A 19,454-nucleotide genomic window follows, 5' to 3' on the forward strand; every position below is an offset into this window, starting at 1 on the left:
TCTGGCTCAAAAAGGCCTAGATGCGGGCAAACACGAGGTCCGTGCTGCCTATGATATTTTTGACACTGCCTCCAGAGTCTCTGCAGTGGGAATTAGTGCAAGAAGGTGGGCCTGGCTGAAGTCCTCAGGCCTACAACCAGAACTGCAGGACCGGTTAGCAGACCTACCCTGCGCTGGAGATAATCTCTTTGGGGACAAAATTCAGGAAACAGTGGCACATCTAAAGGACCACCATGAAACACTGCACCAGCTTTCCTCAGTACTCTCTGATTTCCCATCCATTTCTAAGAGGACTTTCTGAAGGGACTCTAAGCGACCGTCTTTCAAGCCATGGAGATATTATCCTCCTGCCGCTCAAGGTCATCCTTCCAGGCCTTACCAGAAGGGTCAGCCCAGGCAAGCCCGACCTCAGAAGACCAAGCCAGCCCCTCAACGGGGCCCAGCTGCTGGTTTTTGACTCCTCGCTGGAGAGCGTAAGCCAACCTCCTCTACCGCCCATACCAGTCGGCGGTTGACTGTGCCATTTCAGCACATATGGCACACGATCACTTCAGACTAGTGGGTACTTGCTGTACTGACCCAAGTCTACCACCTCAACTTCCTATCGGTACCAGCAGATTCCCCACCTTGGCTGACGTGGGGTTCATCCGACCACTCCGCTCTTCTGGAAGAGGAGGTATCAACCCTCCTGAAATCCTGGGCAATAGAACCAGTGCCCCTCTCACAGCAGGGACAGGGGTTCTATTCCAGGTATTTCCTCATCCCAAAAAAGTCAGGCGGCATTCGTCCAATACTGGAACTGCGTGCCTTAAACAAATATCTATAGAGGGAGAAGTTCAGGATGGTGACCTTGGGTTCTCTACTGCCTCTTCTACAAAGAGGAGATTGGCTTTGCTTTCTAGATCTTCAGGATGCATATACACACATTTTGATCACTCCGTCCCACCGCAAATTCCTTCGTTTCCTGGTCGGCTCCTGGCATTTTCAGTACCGAGTACTGCTGTTCGGCCTATCATCCACTCCTCGAGTCTTCACCAAGTGCCTCATAGTCATAGCTGCCTCCCTGAGATGATTGGCTGATAATGGCTCCGACTCAGATGGATTCATTAGCCTCCTTGCGTCTCACTATCCATACTTTGCTGTCTCTCGGGTTCCTGATCAACTACCCCAAGTCCAGCTTAGTACCATCTCAAACTCTATTCTACATAGGAGCCGACCTGGACACCATGCAGGCAAGAACATTCCTCCCTCAGGACTGAGCTCGTATTCTCATATCCCTGGCACAATGCCTTCAGAATCGGCATTATTCAACAGCTCGTCATTTTCTTATTTTGCTGTGTCACATGGCGACCACTGTACATGTCACTCCAATGACACACTTCGCCATGAGAGTCATGCAGTAGACTGTACAGTCCCAGTGGACTGAGGCTTACCAGCCAATGTCCATGATTGTCCATGTTACCCAGCAGCTCTGCCTGTCGCTTGCCTGGTGGATGCAGCACTCCAACCTCCTTCAAGGCCTTCCCTTTCAGGTTCCAGTGCCTCAAATTGTCCTAACGACAGACACCTCCATTCTAGGTTGGGGTGCTCATGTCAACGACCTACAGACTCAGGGTCCCTGGTCTCCAGAGGAAGCCAAACATCAGATAAATTTCTTGGAACTTTGAGCAATCAGATATGCCCTCAGAGTCTTTCAGGATTGCCTCTCAAGCAAGACCATCCTGATTCAAACCAACAACCAGGTAGTGATGTGGTACATCAACAAGCAAGGGGGAATGGGCTCCTATCTTCTGTGTCAGGAAGCTGCACAGATATGGGCGTGGGCTCTTTCCCACTCGATGTACCTCAGAGCGACCTACTTGGTGGGCGTGTACAATGTTCTGGCAGACAGGTTGAGTCGGACCTTCCATCTTCATGAATGGTCTCTCAACCCCACAGTAGCGGACACAATATTCCAACGTTGGGGGTATCCACACATAGACCTCTTTGCATCCATCCACAACCACAAAGTAGAGAACTTCTGCTCCCTCACTCGCAGCCACCACTCACAGCCGAGGGAAGCTTTCGCCCTCTCATGGTCCAGCAGTCTCCTCTACGCGTACCCTCCACTTCCACTCATATCAAAGACTCTCGTGAAGTTACGAAGGGACAAGGGCTTAATGATTCTGATAGCCCCACACTGGCCACGCCAAGTCTGGTTCCAATTCTCGAGGATCTATCAGTTCACCAGCACATCCCTCTAGGGAAAGATCCGCTTCTCATAACTCAGAGCAATGGGTGCCTGCGCCACCCCAATCTCTTGGCCTGGATGTTGAAAGGTTAATACTTCAACCCCTTAACTTTTTGGAGTCAGTATCCCAAGTCCTGGTAGCTTCACGAAAACCTTCCATGAGACGCTCTTATCGTTCCAAGTGGAAAAGGTTTACAGTCTGGTGCACATCTATGTCCATAGACCCCCTTCACTTGTTCCACTGCGAAGTTTCTGGACTATCTCTGGCATCTGTCAGAATCAGGTCTGAAAACTTCCTCTAAAATAGTGCATGTCAGTGCAGTAGCCACCTTCCACAACGGAATAGGAGATGTCTTTATTTCAACACAACCCTTAGTCACACGCTTCATGAGAGGTTTGCTCCATCTGAAACCTCCATTGCGCCCTCCGGCTCTCACTTGGGACCTTAATGTGGTCTTAGGGCGGCTCATGAAACCTCCGTTTGAGCCTCTCCACTCCTGTGAGCTCTGCTATCTCACTTGGAAAGTAATTTTTTCTTCTCACTATAACTTTCGCTCATAGAGTTAGTGAGTTACAGGCATTAGTCACCTACCTGCCTTACACTAAAATTCTACATGACAGAGTGGTCCTCCATACACACCCTAAGTTTTTACCAAAGGTAGTGTCTGAATTTCATCTTAATGAATCCATCATCTTACCTACTTTCTTCCCAAGACCCCATTCAAACCCAGGAGAAAAGGCTCTAGATTCCCTGGACTGCAAACGTGCCCTAGCCTTTTATCTAGAGCGCACATCAGCCCACAGAAAGTCCCCTCAATTATTTGTTTCTTTCAATAACATCAAATTGGGAAATCCACATACTTTTGCTATACACGAGACTGAAGGGGGACCCCTGCTGGATGCAGGGTTAGTGCCATGCTGGGCATGCCCAGTAGGTGCCAGTCAAAGTTCTAGAAACTTTGACAAAAGTGTTCCGTGATTGGACTCTATCCTGATAATGTCACTCATATGTGAGGACTAACATCCTGCTATCCTGTGAGAATACCTGTTACAGGTAAGCAACTCTGCTTTCCTCCACCAGTTCACCTAGTTAACCTGGTTGATCAGCCTACACTCCCCCCAGTTACCCCAAACACTTAAAACCCTAGAGATATGGCTAGATTTTATTTTTTTAAACTAACACCTCGATCCTAGCAGAAGTAAGCTTACGTGGCAGAGGATCTGGACACCTGCCCAGGCTCATAAGTATTTATGCACACATCTCTTGTCCACGCCCCAAAACACCCATGTCCTGTCCAGACCAAGCTCACACGCTTTCTGAAAACTTTTGAGATGTGCATGCAGTGGGAGATACGCATGCATCTGGATGGCTTTTAAAATTTGGTGGGTGCACGAATATACATCCCAATTTTGGCACGACCGGGCTTTTAAAATCTACCTCAGAGTGAGCTCAGTATTAAACTAGTTTGAGCAGCTAAGTCCCTAACTGTTCATTTCATTTGTTCTTTCTTTTTTCATTGACTTCAATAGAGGAAGCAATCCATAGGCCCTATTAACTTAAATGTAAACCAAAAAGTGGGCCAGGACTGGCACCAAGGCACAGCTCAAGGCAGGGTCCTGTTCCTGAGGCCTGGACCTAGGCCTAGCCCTGATACCAAGACATGTCCCATTGTGGATGCCCAGGACTGATGCTGGGGCCTTGTCTGAAGCTGGGTCCTATTGCCAAGGCCCAGGCCCAATGCTAGGTCCCAGTTTGAAGCTGGGTCCCATTGCCAAGGCCTAGGACGCATTGCTGAGGCCCAGGTGTAGGCCTAGGCCTGATCCAAGGCCAGGTCCTGTTGCCAAGGCCCAGCCTAGGCCCAGAAGTGATGTGGGGCCCAGCCTGATCTGGGTCCCATCACTGAGGCCCAGACTTTAAGCTGGGGCCCAGCCCAAGTCCAGGTCCCATCACAGAGGCTCGAGTCTAGACATTCAAAATTCGGTGTCACATATTGGAGTACCTTGAACTTCATGTGCTCATGCTTTACTGATTTCCATTCTCCATTGATACTCAGCGAGATCCTCCTGGTGCTAGTGGAAGAGCAATACCCACAGAAACACCATACTGCTAAATGCCAGGCCAACCCGCAGCCAGAGCACGGCCTGAGGTTGGGTCCAGTTACTAAAGCCAAGTCTTTGGCTCAGGGTTTCCACCATTTTCTTTCTTCTTTTATTGAATAACAATGATGCTGTCTACCAGACGGATTCGCTGTATTTGACATTGTCCGTTCATCAAAATGGCGCCATTTCTCAGGAGGAAGGTGCTGCAGTGTGGCTAATATATCCAAAGACTTCAACAAGCGTTCAGAGAATTCAGGAATTTCAGTAGTCTGGGTATCAATGGTTTCTTTCAGTTCACCATTTCTTGCAAATCAGTGAATTTAAATGCACAACTGTTTCCTTAGTGTGCCAGCTAAAATTTCATGAAACTTACTTTTAGTGATTGTGTACTCTGCATATCACTATCTTAAGGGAGATTTTTGCATGCATAGTTAAAAATGTAGTTCCTCCATGCTAAAATATTTTTAGTGTATAATTTAGTAACTGGAACCCTAGTATTTACAATGAAAGTCAATGGATTCTTCATAAGTTGTGGTAGTTTTATATAGGCCAACATACAAATTATCCCAAGATGCTGTTGTACATGAGCTTTCAAATCCTCTAAAGGTCGTTTTTTATGTACCATCATCTTTGAATAATTCTTATGTTGGGCCAATAAAAGGTATCAAACTACAAAGAATCTAGTTTCTTTCATGGCTAATGTGTAATTTAAAACTCTACACAAATGCATCAAATGCATGGGGATGGGGGCATTGCTTACTGTAATACTTGTTCCATCTCCCATCTCCTTGAAGTCAGCAGTACAAATTTTGCTTGGCTGCTTGAAGGAGCAAAAAATATAAGAACATAAGATATGCCATACTGGGTCAGACCAAGGGTCCATCAAGTCCAGTATCTTGTTTCCAACAGTGGCCAATCCAAGCACCCAAACATTAAATAGATCACAAGCTACTATTGCTTATTAAGTAATTCCTCTAGGAATTTATCCAAACCTTTTTTAAATCCAGTTACACTAACTGCTAAAACCACATCCTCTGGCAATGAATTCCAGAGCTTAACTATGCGCTGAGTGAAAAGGAATTTTCTTCGATTTGTTTTAAATGAGCTACTTGCTAACTTAGGTTAAGAAATCCCAAGGTAACAATCAAAAGATGAGTGTCGTAGCTGAATAGCTCCACGTGATCAGAGAGAGGATGAGTCCGTGCCTGTTTTGCCTTTATGCATGTATGGATTTATAGTCTGGATTTTGTTATAGGGAAATCAGAAAAGCATATACAATGGGGAAGAAAACAGGAGAGGCTCAAACTGTTTCCGATGATAGGGCAGAGGGTTGCCATCTCAGAATGATGGATGTAGAATTTTATTATGAACCGCTCTCCTTTTTTTTTATTCTTTCTCCTCCCTCTTTCAGTAAATCCATTTGACAAAATTAATTGTGGATTGTTTTCCTTGCAATCAGGATTAAATAGTTCTTCCAGTTCTCCTGGATTAAACAAATGCATTGGGATGAATTTTCAAAACATTTTCTCGTGTACATGCGATTTTAAAAACATTAAAAATCTGTGTGTAATTTTGGTCTCATGCGCACATTATGTGCTGCTCAAACAGGAGCGGTCTAGGGCCAAGAGCTATGCAATGCAAGTTGCTATTTTATAAGATGTTTACGTGAATAAACTTGTCAACTTATTCGTGGAAATTTACTCCTACTATCTTGCACAATTGATATCAGACTCATCTGATATATATGGGTGAATTGGGGGGGGGGGGGGAGGGGGGGGCAATTGACGGAATACAGACCTAGCAGGGTCTCGATGACCTGGAGAAGAACTGGTTGAGATGGGGGAGTGATTTCAATTCCATATGCATTTTTTAAAATAAACCTGTGATGAGTGACTTGGGAGTGAGCCCTTAGTGCTGTGGCTTAATTGATGACACCTCATAGGTGAAACTTTTTGGCCGACACCAACAGCTGGTGAATGCGCCCTGAAGCGGGACCGACTGGAGCTTCACCTATACCAACCTCTGCTCCCGCAGGATGAGCCCTTGGGTTTTGGCGCCTGGAAGGGGGTATCTAGGGTGGTAGAGAGAGAACGAGTCCAAGGGCATGCCAGGGTTAGGACAGACAACAGGCTGGAGATACCAGGAACAGGTCAAGGCTGGGGGCAGATGGAAGATGTATAGTTAGATCTAAGGCTAGAGTTCAGGTCCAGGCAGCAGGCAAGCTTGGTCAGGCCCAAGATAAGAGGTTAGTACCAGGAGATCAGGCCAGTGTGGATGAAGACAAACAAAGACTGGGAGGAGGAGACGAGGCTGGATGAGACAGGTTGGGCAAGGCAAGACTGGATGAGGCAGGCTGGGCAACGCAAGGCTAGTCGAGGGAGACTGGGCTAGGCAAAGCTGGAACTAGAACACTGGAACACTGCAACAGAAGACATTAAAGCACAGGAAAACAGGAATGGCTGAATGTAGGAGCAACATGTACTGCACTGCACTTGGCAGGAGATCTGTTACTATGGCGTCATGGCATCATCTTGGGAAGCCTTATATAGGGAGGGCCAGTGATATCAACACAGGGCACTGAGGGGGGTCTTCCCGCCATGGACCCTTTTAGTCTCTATACGCGCCGTGCACATAAGGGGGCCTAAGGATGGAGCAGGAAGATGGTGGCATCCAGGTGCAATGTGCCACACTCATCAATGCTCCCTCATTGGCAGCGTCCATGCTGCGGAAAAAGGCCATCGAGATCTGGGGTGAGTGCAACAGCTTACGGGGTCATCCTGTGAGCTGCCAAATGTAAGATTACCGACTTCCGAATATAAAACATGGTTTTATGCGAGCAAGTTGTGATTTTTTGCATGTAAAATATACCTGCATCTGTTTTTGAAATAGGTAGTAAAGGTATGTGCTTTCAATGCATTGCAGGTATTCGTGTGCATGTTTGGAGATAGGCATATGTGTATTTTATAATTTGTGCACACCTCATATGCGCTGGTTATAAAATAGTTTCGTGGATCTCCACGAGGCCATATATGTGCATATATGAGGCCACATGGAGTTCTTTCAAAGTTACCCTCCCTGATTCTGGCTAATTTTTAAAAAAATCTTGCCCATCTCTATTTAAAAGCTCTATGCCTTAGGCAGAGAATGAAAAAAAAAAAACCTTTTGGAAATAGATCCCAGAGGTTAATTCCCTGAAAATGCCACGTGTCACTGAATTAAAATTTTAAAAGAAGCCTGCTTTGAGGGCTTTCTTTTAATATGAAAAAAAAATTCCTTAGAAAATCGAAAAAATGAAGCACATTTTTGCTTAGAAATGCAATCATCCTTCATGGGCAGGGCAATTACTCTCCATTAATGCCTTATCTGTGCTAAAAGCTTGTAATTTTGCTATGGGCTTTCATGTCCGCCGAATAGGGCATTAAATGTCAGGAAATGCTCCATCCTTTGGTAATTATTTCTTGATTAGAAAGTTATCTCTTAAACAGCAATATAATGTTATAACAGTAATTCAGTCTGATTTTTAGGAATACATAATTTACTGGTAAGGGTATGAAATCAACTGCTTAGTAAGCAGGTTCATGCAGTATCAGTGGACATGTTTTAAGAGAAAATTGGGTAATCTCATTAAAATATGAAGCATCAATGAGTAATATATCACTGAGCAGGACTGGTTCCAGAGGCAATCAGAGGAAAACTGAGCCCAATAGACAGTTTTCAGTCCAAAAATATGTCTAATTTGATTTAATACAAGTGGAACAGTAGCTTCCAGTTATTGGTCAGATACATTTTTTTTGTTCCAGACCATCACATTCAGTTTAACACAATGTGCTACAGACATAGCTGTGTACTGTTATGGAAGTTTAGGTTTTATAATAGATTCAGCAATTAAAATGCAGCAAGTCTTAAGAAGAATACACATCAGTGATAACATTCTAGGAACATTTTGTAACGGTAATTTCTGTTTCTCCGTATTCATCGATAGATTTGTCCTGTGCAAATCTGTAGCCATCATACGCTAAAAACTTGAAGGTGAAGACTCAGTTTTCAGGCGTTGGCATGCACGGTGCCTATGGAGACAGGCAGCAATTTAGATTTGGGCGTGCCAGCATTCTTCTTCACCACTCCGCTTGGAACGTTCAGACACATGCAAAGGTAGGCATGGCCTGCCTGGTCCTGCAGGGAGCCACCGAAGTCCTGGTGGCAATCTCCATCTCACTTACTTTTTTGAGTAGACCAGTGCAACTACTACTGCTATTACTTATCGGGGTCCATTTTCAGCTGCTGTGCGGCTCGGCTAGTTAGCCGGATAAACATTACTACCCACGGATCGCACCCATGTTATCCATAGCCGGGTAGGGATGTGCATCCATTTTCCACGGATTTGTAATCCGCAACTTATTTTTTGCTATCTGTTAAATACGTGGGGAGGCGAAACGCATCGCGACTCCCCACGTATTAAACAGATTTCTGTTTTATTCGGCCTCCTAAATAAAAATGTAAACCCCCCACCCTCCTGACCCCCCCAAGACTTACCAAAACTCCCTGGTGGTCCAGCGGGGAGTCCGGGAGCCATTCCTTGCACTCTCACACCCTCGGTGCTGGTTTCATCATGGCGCCGATAGCCTGTGTCACAGGGGCTACCGGTGCCATTGGTCAGCCCCTGTCACATGGTCACCGGCGCCATCTTGTGCTCCTACCATGTGACAGGGGCTGACCAATGGCACCGGTAGCCCCTGTGACATAGTATGGGCAAAGGCTATCGGCGCCATTTTGAGTCCTGGCATCGGACGGCAGGTCGCTCTGGGACCCCGGTTGGACTCACAGGGACTTTTGGTCAGCTTGGGGGGGGGCCTCCTGACCCCCACAAGACTTGCCAAAAGTCCATCGGGGGTCCGGGAGCGACCTCCTTGCACACCAGCCGTCCAAAGCCAATACTCAAAATGGCGCCGATCGCCTTTGCCCTCACTATGACACACATAGTGAGGGCAAAGGCGATCGGCGCCATTTTGAGACTCAAAATCGCCGTCCGATGCAAATACTCAAAATGGCGCCGATCGCCGTCATAGTGAGGGCAAAGGGCTACTATGGTAGGAGCACAAGATGGCGCCGGTGACCATGTGATAGGGACTGACCAATGGCACCGGTAGCCCCTGTGACACAGGCTATCGGCACCATGATGAAACCGGCAAACGAGTGCAGCGATGGCTTCCTGACTCCCCGCTGGACCACCAGGGAGTTTTGGTAAGTCTTGGGGGGGTCAGGAGAGTGGGGGGTTGTAGTTAATTTTAATTTTAGCTGGGACAATAATTTAACTCGCCGTAGTAACGTATTTACAGATTGACAACTTATGGAATTCTCCATACTTCCGCATGAAACGGAATTGACCCCCCACGAATTCGTATCACGTACGCAACGAAAACATTTTGGCTGCACATCCCTATAGCCGGGTAAGTCATTAAGAAGGATAACTATTAAATAATCCATTTAAATGGCTTTTAAATATCGATCTCATCTTTTTTTAAAGCACTACTAGATATGTGCAGCGCTGCTTTAGAGACAAAGAATGGAATGTGTGATTATGCAGCCATTCGTCTACACATCCCACAAAGAAGCTTAAGATCAGCTAACAAGGGCCTTTTAACTATTCCATCAGTGAACTCTACCCATTTAAGCCAGGTAAGAGAGAGAACAATCTCACTAGCTGGACCCAAACTGTGGAACTTGTTACCAACAGAACTAAGGCTCCAATCAGAGATCAAAATTTTTTAAAAAGATCTAAAAACATGGCTATCTAGTAACGCCTATAATGACCTTGACTGAGATCAGCCATGCGACCTACTTCATTTTCTCCTTTATTTTATGTATTTTATTAATATTGCTATTTGATTAAGAGTATTTTCTATCACTTTTCTATGTCATTTTAATTTTGTAATTATTTTATTGTATTTCCTTTTAACTTTGTGAACCGTTGCGATGGTACGTCTGAACGACGGTATATAAAATTCAATAAATAAATAAATAAGAGGGCTCGTTATCTTTGAGCGTTGTTGCTGCTTTATTTTGCCTGCAGCCATGCAGCGACGCTCAAGCTGATTCAGCATCAGCTATTCCTGATCATTTGTGGCTCTGTTCAGATCAGGGCGGGGTGGCAGCTGCATCCTCAAGAGACGCTCGTTCCGGCTCCCGCCTCGCTATGGCCACATTCTCTTGCCACGGGGAGCTCCCCAGGCTCCCGCGGCACTTCTCTCCATCACAGCAGACTGCCACTTTCATTTTTTAATCACGGTTCAAAGCCGCTGGCATCAAGAGGCTGCCTCTCCCTCTGGGCCTTAAAAAATATTTTTAAAAACCTTGCAGCAATGCTCCAGGCCGCCCAGAGCCCTCCATTCCTCCGGGGCTCACTCTTTTTTTTTTTTTTTTAATCTGGCCAATTCTTTTTATGCCTCAGGGCCCCTGCATAATTACAGCCTCTCAGCGCCACCACAGAGAGAGGACACAGACCTGGCAACAGCACAGCCCCCCCCCCCCCCCCCCCGGTCTAGGGCAGTTAAATAAACTTATTTTATATTTAGTTTTATCACATTCATATTCTATAAGAACATAAGGAGTATTATGCTGGTTCAGACCAATGGTCCATCGAACTCAGCATCTTTTCTTCAATAGTGGCCAACCAAGGTCGCTTGGAAGTTCCCAGTTGATGTTAACGGAGAGATCCTTTCCTTGTTACTTATTCCCAGAAGAAAGAGGCGACCATCCCACGTCTGCTCAGCTAATTATTGCTAATGAACTTTTCATCTACAAACTTTTCATCTACAAACTTGTCTAAACCGCTTTACTGTTGACCTTGACCACATCATCCAAGAACAAAGTCCACATCTTCATGGTGCATTGACTGAAAAAAACATGCTTTCCTAAATTTATTTTAAATATGCGACCAGTAAGTTTCACTGGGGTTTCTCCCTGGTCCAAGAACTCTTGGAAAAGGTAAATATCCGTTCCCCATTATCGCGTTGCACACTGCACATGATTTTGGAAACCTCTTATTCCCTCTCAGTTGTCTCAGTCTCATAAGGTCCTCCTGCAATTCCTCACAGTCTGCTCATATTTTAACTAATTTGAAATATAAGCAGATTGCGAGGCATTGCAGGTGGTCACTATTTTGCTTCCTGTCATGGTTAAGCTATTTAGTCATTGCATTTTGAGGTTTCTGTGCATAATAATAGTATGAATACATTATCAGAGGCATTTATTACCATATCTAAGCTAAATCTTCCTGCATTGCATAGTAAGTGACATTTTAATGTGCAAGTTAATTATTTTCCAACACACACATTTAAAACATTTAACACAAGTTTTATTGCATAGGTTCCAATATAACATTTTCCTCCTGGGTATGGTAATATTGAATCCTGCCAGGGTCCTTTAACTGAGCCAGGCCTTCTCAGACTTTACTTAGGGGTTTTCTTTTTATGGCATTTCAGATATATCCATTAGTTTTCCTTCTGTTCTGAGCTGTTTTCATAGATTTTACAAAACCCCTGCATGCAGGTAGTGTGAAGGTCTGGCCCACTCACTTCTCAGAACTTTGCCCCAGGGGCTCTTCTAGACTTTCTGCTTTCCAAGCAACAATATACTCCTTCTTGGGGCTATGTTAAACTTCTCCTTGTCAGAAAATGTATTAACATTTCCCTGCAGTTTCCTGGTGTGGTTGCCCCATCCCTATCTAATCATGCCTTTCTATATGACCTTGTGGAATTATTAGAAAAAATAAAAGCCAGGTGTTACATTTTTGGTTTTAGTAAGCATATGCTAAATAGTAGATGGAGGAAAGCATACTCTACTATTTCCAGTGCACATGCAAAGCCTCATGTAACGCCCTCAGTAATGGTAGACCCCTGGTAGTGTGGTGAGGTTGATGCAGCTCAGCAAGCAAGCCCACTAGGCCCACACCAACTGCTGGCGGATAATCCTGGAGGCAGAACTGCCTGGAGATTCTATACCAACTGCTTCCCTGCAGCTTGAGCCCTTGGATTCTGGTGGCTGGCAGGACACAGGTGAATCCCTTGGGCACTCTAAGGTACAGAATCCAAAACCACGGGAAGATTAAGGCAGGCAGCAGACAGCGGATACAGAAGATGAGCCAGACGTCAGGGCAGGCAGCAGACAAGGCGAGGTCAGGTCCAATGCAGGGGTCGGATCCAGGCAGCAGTCTAGAAGGTCCAGGCAGAGGTCAGAATCCAAGAAGGCGGGCCAAAGAGAACAAGATGAAGACATGGACGAAGAGAAGACAAGTCTTGGGCTAGGCAGGGCAAAATGAACAAGGACTGGGCGAAGCAAGGACACTGGAACGTGGAACCACAGGAACAGGAATAGAAGCAGGGACAGTGGGGCACAAAAACAGGACAGGACAAGAACAGGACAGGAACAGGAACAGAAAAAAAGGAATGCATTCTGAAGGCCGAAGAATTCCTGGAGACCCTGTTGCTGGAATAAGTGAAATGGAGATTCCCACCAGGACTTCTGTAGCTCCCTGCAGGACCAGGCAGACAATGCCCACCTTTGCATGTGTGTGTATGTTCTGAGCAGAGTGATGAACAAGAATGCTGGGGTGTCCAAATCTAAATTTGGTACTGCACATGCAAAAGTCTGAAAACTCAATTTTCACCTTCAAGTTACAGCGCATGGTGGTCACAGATTTGCAGAGGACAAATCTGTCAGTGAATACAAGAGAGAGAAATTACAGTTACAAAATGTTTCTAAAATGTCCTATTCTTGCTCATTTTTGGGAACACAGAATACTAATGTATTCTGAACCCCCATTTTTAGAATGTTCTAACCTTCCTTAGCATGCACACTAAGCTTTATTTCAAAGGTCCCAAAGAGTTCCAGAGTTTCTGCCTCCTTTTTCTCCCTCTGATCCCTTTTCCAGTCCTTTAGTGTAGAGCACCTCTGGTATTTGGATGTCCTAGGCTGAAGGCAGGGGTGTGATGGTAGATAGGGACTCGCAATGTTCCCTTGCGTTGTCCCTTCTTAAAAGCCCTCTTTCCTGCTGGGCATTGTGTGGTCGAATAAAATGACCTGCCCAGTCCATCTCCCAGGGATAGGATGGGAAATCAGGGATAAAACATCCTCTGAGGGGTTGTTGGTCCAAAAAAAAACCCCTCTGCAATAAATAATTTGTGCGGTAAAAGTTTTAATGGTTTTATTTTAGTAGGATAAACAAAAAATATATATTTTTTTCAGTTTGGCAATAAACAATAACATAGATACATGAATTCTTTCAACAAATATTTTCTCTGAGTCTGTGAACCCCTAGGCCGGCTGACTGGAGGAAGGACTCCAGCCGATGGTAAGGAAGCCGGGAGGCGGAACAAGGTCAGAGCGGATGACGAAGTCTTCGCTCTGGAAACCCGAGACCCCCCCAGGAGGAGCCCGTAGGGGTCCGGGTTGCTGGGACTTAGGAGATCCGGTAGTTGAGGCTGGCTGAAGACAGGGAGAATCGAGAAGAAGTCCGGTGGTCGAGGCTGACTGAAGACAAGGAGAAACGAGAGGAAGTCCGGTGGTCGAGGCTGACTGAAGACAAGACAAGGTGCTGGAGAGGCAGGAGCAGGACCAGGAGAGCGGAGGCAGGAACAGGCGGTACTGGAGAAGGGCTGGAACAGGCAGGATCCGGAGCATGGCAGGAACAGTCAGGAACAGGCAGGAACCAAGGCACGGCAGGATCAAGCAGGAACCAAGGCACGGCAGGAACAGGCAGGAACAATCAGGAACATCAACTAAGCACTCACTGGAAGCGACCTCATTGCAAGGCAAGGTAGGAGAGACAGGCGCCGGTTTAAATAGCTGGCCGGCGTCTGACGTCAGGAGAGGGGGGTTCAGCACTTCCGGGTGCTGGACCTACAAGAAGCGTGCCCTCGCGCGCGCGAGTTCCCCAGCAGGGGGAGGAGTCAGGTTCGGGCCTCGGCGGCGTTTCCACGAGGGAGACGCCGCTGCCATGCAGCCAGGCAGGCCCTCTTCTTTGCGGTTCGTGGCGCAAGCGGGGGGATCGGCAGCAAGGTAAGGACCCGGTTGCTAGCCTGGCGACCCGGATCGCAACAGTACCCCCTCCTTTACGCCCCCTCTTCAAAGGTCCCGGCTTATCAGGATGGTCTAAGTGGAACTGTCGCAAGAGGGATTTGTCCAAGATGTTGTGGGCAGGTTCTCAGGTATTGTCCTCGTCCCCACATCCCTCCCATGCAAGCAAGTACTCCCAACGTCTGTTGACAAACCGAGTATCCAGAACGTCTCGTACTTGAAAGGTGGGATCTTCGGCCGTGGGTGCCAGACTAGAATCGGGTGGTTTAGGATGGAACCTGGAGAGGATCACCGGCTTCAGCAAAGAGACGTGAAAGACATCATGAATGCATAGTGTGGTAGGTAAACGCAAATGATAAGATACCAGGCCCACTTTCTCTGCTACACGAAAGGGACCTGCAAAACTTAGGTGCCAACTTCTTTGAGGGTTGTCTCAGATGGATATTCTTGGTGCTGAGCCACACTCGGTCCCCTGGAAGAAAAGTGAGTGTGGGTTTTCGATGCCGATCAATATATTGCTTAGAGGTGAGTGCGACCCTTTGGAGCCGCCGTTGAGTGGATATCCAAAGTTTACCCAGTTGGTTGGCAGTTAACTGCGTGGCAGGTGAGGAGACAGGTACTGGCAAAGGCAGAGGTGGTTTGAGTTGTTTTCCGTACACAATTTGAAAGGGTGATTTCCCAGTTGCATATTCAAATATGAAAAATTTAGTCACGTGGGAGGAGTTTACGAAAATGAGGGGTGCTTAACATTGCGTGCAATAGCATAATGCATGCTGTTGTGGGATTTGACTACACCTTTTTTTCCTGGTATGCCCAAAACAGGATTTGCGACAAATATGGCAAATCCTATATGAGGGGGAGGGAGGGGGAGAGAGAGAGAGAGAGAGAGAGAGAGAGAGAGAGAGAACCTCTGGTGAGGTGTATATATTAAACAGATTTTTACACCACTGTAAGAGGGGCCATTCTGAACTCTGTGTGAGGTTTTGGTGGTGGGCTAGGTTCTGGGGGGGGTGGGGGGGGCGCAGTTTTACATGCACAGTCAGAGGTACAAAAAGCACAATAGACATCAGTGAAAATTTTATGTGCTTTGGAGTGATGAAAGATGTAAAAAGATGAGATTTGTACAATGTACTTTCGAACTAGATTGATGCACTTTCGACCTAGCTGCTATCAAGCTAGGTCGAGAGTACAATGTACAAATCTCATCTTTGTGTACCTTTTTCACTTCGAATCACATAAAATCTTCACTGATGTGTACTTTGGTGTTTGTACCTCTAACTGTGCATGTAAAACTGCCCCTCAAAACCTAGGCCACACCAAAACCTCACCTCGAGTTATTAGTTGCCCTTCTTACAGTGGTATAAATAGTTCACTTATATGAGAGCCTCTCTCTCTCTCTGTCTCAGCAGCAGCCCAAAATGCGATAAACGCCTGTCTGGGCACTTCTCATCTTGCTATGTGAAAATATCGCGGTGTGATTAATTTAATGCGCATTGCAGTAATATAGCTATGTGATGTGGTATCAGGAAAATTACCCTAACCACGGCCCTTTTTTTTTATCACAGGCACTATTTTTCATAATTTTATAGCAAAATGATAAATCTAGGGGTAAGTTTGTATCTGAGGCAATGGAGAGTGCTCAATATCACAAAGGGTGTCAGAGGGATTTTAACTTTGGCTTCTCTGGTTTGCTCTAACTAGGCAGGTAACTAAGGAGTTATTTGATTAGATTTGTGGTACTGATAAGTTGAATCCCACTGGGCAAGTACTTTCTTACTGAAAATCCAGATATATTTATGTGGATAAATCTACCCAGGGAATGTAATCTTCTCAGCTTCCCTCTCACTGCATGTGAGCTGGTAGTGGGTGAGTTGCAGGAGATATGTACTAGGATACTTCTGTACACATGACTTGCTCTCCAGAGACAGATGGGAAGGAAATCAATAGGGATGCATTTTAGAAGAGGAAGAACAGAAAGAAATCATAAAAGGAATCAGAACAATTTTAAAGCTGTTGATCCCTGGTACTACAGTTTCATGCAAGCAGGTTGTTTAGACGAATGGTACAGTGCTGCAGCCCAATGTCGCTTGCATGGGTTGCTCTTATGACTGTTCTAAGAATTCACAGCTCCATTAATAAACCACAGATTATTTGCTCACTTTAATTACTTTTAATCCTGTTTGCCTGGTGTTTATTTGTTGTTAAATGGCTCTTTTGATCTGTTTTTCAGTGTAATTACAGAGAAATGGAAAATTCACAGATGATTCTCTACTATCAATCTGTATCTGCAACAAATGATGGCTGGAAGGTAAACATTTATCTTTTACTGATATCTTACTTAAATAGCACAGTGCTAGTTGTCCTAATATTTTCCTCTCATTAAATATGAGCAGAATTTACTATAATCAATGTATCTGCTTATTTGCTTCACTAAATAGTTTTATCTTGTGGACATTTTTTTAAAAATTGGAATTCCTGTTTTTACAACTGAAACCCTTGGGCTGAAGTCCTAGGTGGGCTCGCGGCGCATGCGAAGAGCCCACTGCTTACCTGGGGCCGTGGGCCGAAGACGGGCGGGAACCCCCAGCGCAATGGCGCTGGGCCGATGGCCTCGGGGAGCTCCTGTGCTCCGAGGGCGGCGTGAGCCAGTGTCATCGAGGCACACCGGAGCACCGGTGCGTCCCGATGATGACAGCAATGTCGCCACGCACGGGGGTGTGTGTGTGTGTGTGTGTGTGTTCCTGCAGGCCGATGTCATCGGGGATGGCCACGTATGGGATGGCCACGCATGGGATGGCCATGCATGGGGATGGCCACGCACGGGATGGCCACGCATGGGGCCGACGTCATCGGGGATGGCCGCGGCCGGCCCTGATGACGTCGGCCCGGGTACTTAAGGCACGAGCCGCGCTGCAGCCGGCCTTTTTTCACCTCCCCCCGGGGACCAGCATCCCACCCACCCACCCCAAGGAAGGGGATTAAAAGTGTCAAGGATTAGGGTGGGGACGGGGCGCCTACCTGCACGTAGGCAATGTCGCAGCTTGGAGGCGGGTACCCGGGCCAACAGAGATTAGACCTAGGTCAGCCGTGGGGCTGACAAAAGGCAGGTTGAATACGGGGTGGGGACCACGCCTGGAGGCAGGGCCCCCTTGCTGGTAAACGCAGGGGGGGGGGGGGGGGGTCGGAAGTGACGTCGCCTTGCTAGAATCGTGGCGGGCTACAAAAGAGGGGCGTGGTTCCAGTAGCAGTGAGACTGTCGGGTTGGCCCGGGTGGGTGAACTGTTATAATGTTGAGTTCATATTAACTGTTATGTTAATAAAAGCTGCGGCCAATTAATACCAAGATTAATGTGTAACATGCAATTATTTCGGGAATGGAAAAGGGGCAAGTTTCCGAAGGGAGCCCGAGAGGTGTCACGGCTCCCAGAGTCAATTATTAAGGAATCCAAGAGCACTCCTCAATTTCCAGGGCTTAAGATGCCCTCTCCTCCCGTACCACAAGCCCACCCTTTTTCCAGATTCCCTGTCAGAGAGGCAATTTCTTTCCAAGGCCCTCAGTGCTGCTTTAATCATTTTTAAAGTAGACAGTAAAAATACCCTGGACTTTTGATATGGTTCCCACACAACTTTACTGATAATTGATTTTAAATTGAACTTAATAACAAGGTACAAGTCCTTATTTAAGGTAGAGTCCATTTACATAATCCTTTTTCAATAAATCTGTGATTTTAAATACTTTATTTCGTAGTTTCATCCATATTTGTCCCTCCCAATCTGGGGCAGTTTTGAAGCTTCCTTTATCTGATGACAATGCTGGGGAATAGTTGGTCCAAAATAATTTTCCCATTTGACCATTCCTTAACTCTGATGTCTTGAAGCTCATCTTCACTCTCCTTTCCTGTCATGTAATCCTGGTGGTACCTTTTTGAGGTACCTCTCTACTCCTTCTCCTTGAATATCAGAATTATTAGACGTTACTTCTTAAACTTCTTCTCCTCCCAGGAATGGATGGCAACCCATTCCCCTCTGATGGGATAAAGATGAACCTCTCTGATGAGAGACTCCACTAGAAACTCCAACATTCTTCTCCAACAAAAATATGGAAGGAAGGGTTGATAGAAGCTTCCGTCGATAAAAATGGTAACTGAAAGCAAAGCACTTTTCTATTTCCAAACAGGAATTACTAAAAGAAAGAAAAAAAGAATCGATACAATTCAACTCCTTCTCCTTGGAAAACTAAACTGGAAATCCACACCCTCTCTAGATATTTCTCCTTTTTATATGAACAAGAAGCAAACAACATAACAGCCCATAAGAGGGAGCTGGAAAACTCTCGGGGGTAGATTTTAAAAGGTGGCGCGTGGGGGTACATGTGCGCGCACTACCCGGCGCGCACACATGTATGCCCAATTTTATAACATGCTTGCGCATGTTATAAAATCCTGGGTCGGCGTGCGCAAGGGGGCGCATGATTGTGCAACTTGCGTGTGCTAGGCCGTGCTGCCTTCCCCCGTTCCCTCCTGGGAGGCCCTATCCCCCCACCTTCCCTTCCCTTCCCTTCCCCCCACCCCACCTTCCCTTCTCTTCCCCTACCTTCCCCGCCTTTTCCCCCCCTACCTTTTCTTTGTTTTCGTTTTTATCTCGAAACTTACTTCAGCCCTGGGGCGCAATCCTTGGCACAGCGGCAAATATGGCCGCTGTGCTGGGAGCCTGACCCCGCCCACTCCCCTCCCCCTCCCCGCCCCTTTTTGCAAGCCCCGGGACTTACATGCGTCCCGGGGCTTTACACGCGTCGCCGGGCCTTTTTAAAATAGATCCGGCGCACGTAACCCTTTTAAAATCCGGCCCTTGGTATGCTTTTCCTCTATCTCCACTGATGGTACAGTCTGCTTATTAGAGTTCCAGTGGGACTCTACACAACAAACTGGGGGCTACTTTTTGGCTCATTGAGAGGCTCAGTCACTAAGGACTGCCAATACTTAGTAGAGCCATTTAGGGGCTTATGCATTTAAACTCACATGTTCCTCGTGTGTTTTTCATGACTGTATGT

The 19,454-nt window shown here is 46.4% G+C and overlaps 1 long non-coding RNA gene across 1 annotated transcript in view; it reads left to right on the forward strand.

The window, feature by feature from the left end:
• Nucleotides 1–19,454, forward strand: part of LOC115086284 — a 301,007-nt gene that overhangs the window by 114,951 nt on the left and 166,602 nt on the right. Inside the window, exons 3-4 of the long non-coding RNA XR_003855207.1 lie at nt 16,635–16,712; nt 18,407–18,544. This is a non-coding gene — a long non-coding RNA (uncharacterized LOC115086284). The remainder of the gene's footprint in view (nt 1–16,634; nt 16,713–18,406; nt 18,545–19,454) is intronic.

This window comes from Rhinatrema bivittatum, chromosome 2 (genome assembly GCF_901001135.1).
Source record: "Rhinatrema bivittatum chromosome 2, aRhiBiv1.1, whole genome shotgun sequence".
Lineage (NCBI taxonomy): Eukaryota > Metazoa > Chordata > Amphibia > Gymnophiona > Rhinatrematidae > Rhinatrema > Rhinatrema bivittatum.